We start from the raw sequence: 1,026 nt of genomic DNA, 5'->3' as shown, positions 1-1,026 counted from the left end.
TAAAATAAAATAAAATAAAATAAAATAAAATCCTCATGATGCCCTTTAACAAAATGATTTTAACAAATATTTTACGGCACTTGTGAAATAAACAGGTCCATAGACGTGCCTAAAATAAGAGGTATTTAGTTTTGTAGTAAGAGTTGTTCGGCACTTGCAACACAATCAAATAGGTCGGTCATTTACGAGCAGAAGATTAGAGGTGTTACGAGACAGCAACATGCAAAGAAAGAAGGAGGAGATATGATAAGGACAATAAATGTTTGAAAGAAAAAGAAAGGAACAAACCATACCAGAGCAGCAGATAACCACACACACAATGCGGGCGGAAGTAAACTCTAAAGAAATGCTCATCATAGGGGACCAAAGAACCCTAAAGACTCCTCCTTTCTTAACCCCACCCCTCCCCCTCCCCTCAAAGAAAATAAAGAAGAATAAAGGAAAAGAAATAAAAATATATACCCTCATGAAGACCTTTGACCCGAGAGAACATCAAGCAATAAACCATCGGGATAACTAACATGATGGTCGGTAGGAAGTAAGCAGAAATGGGGTTGTCATTATAACCAAGTGTTGGCCATATGCGTGGTGCTGCTGGAGCCGCTGGTGCTGTGCTGTGCTGTGCTGTGCTATGCTGGTGGAGGCTTTCTGGCCCTGTCTGTCTGGCTGCACCTGTTTTCTCCCGCGCGCGAATCCAAATAAACGCAGCGCGGACACGCAGAGCCGGTGATCGCGCGCTCGGGCGCTCAAAGACAACTTAACTTAACGCAACACAATTACAACGCGCGACTTCACACGCGGTTTCCCACCTTCTTCTTACTGGCTAGCACGAAACCCTCATCCAAACTGAAAATCTTTTGGAAAAACAAGCTGAGTAAACCCAACTTGCGGCTCTTCCAACACACATTAGGCTACTTCAAAGAGGTAATCAGATGAATGGCTGGATCTCCGCTGTGGAAGGCCACATGCCACCAGCATACGCCAAAAAGACGCGGAAGGAAAACGTGGTTCACAACATCTGTTTGT

At 44.1% G+C, this 1,026-nt stretch overlaps 1 protein-coding gene across 1 annotated transcript in view; it reads right to left on the bottom strand.

Moving 5' to 3' along the window:
• Window positions 1-1,026, bottom strand: part of LOC101858298 (nuclear hormone receptor HR96) — a gene marked incomplete at its 5' end in the record, with an annotated part of 199,067 nt that overhangs the window by 83,034 nt on the left and 115,007 nt on the right.

Source organism: Aplysia californica, unplaced genomic scaffold (genome assembly GCF_000002075.1).
Source record: "Aplysia californica isolate F4 #8 unplaced genomic scaffold, AplCal3.0 scaffold00531, whole genome shotgun sequence".
Taxonomy (NCBI): Eukaryota; Metazoa; Mollusca; class Gastropoda; order Aplysiida; family Aplysiidae; genus Aplysia; species Aplysia californica.
This window is presented reverse-complemented; position numbering and strand designations above follow the sequence as displayed.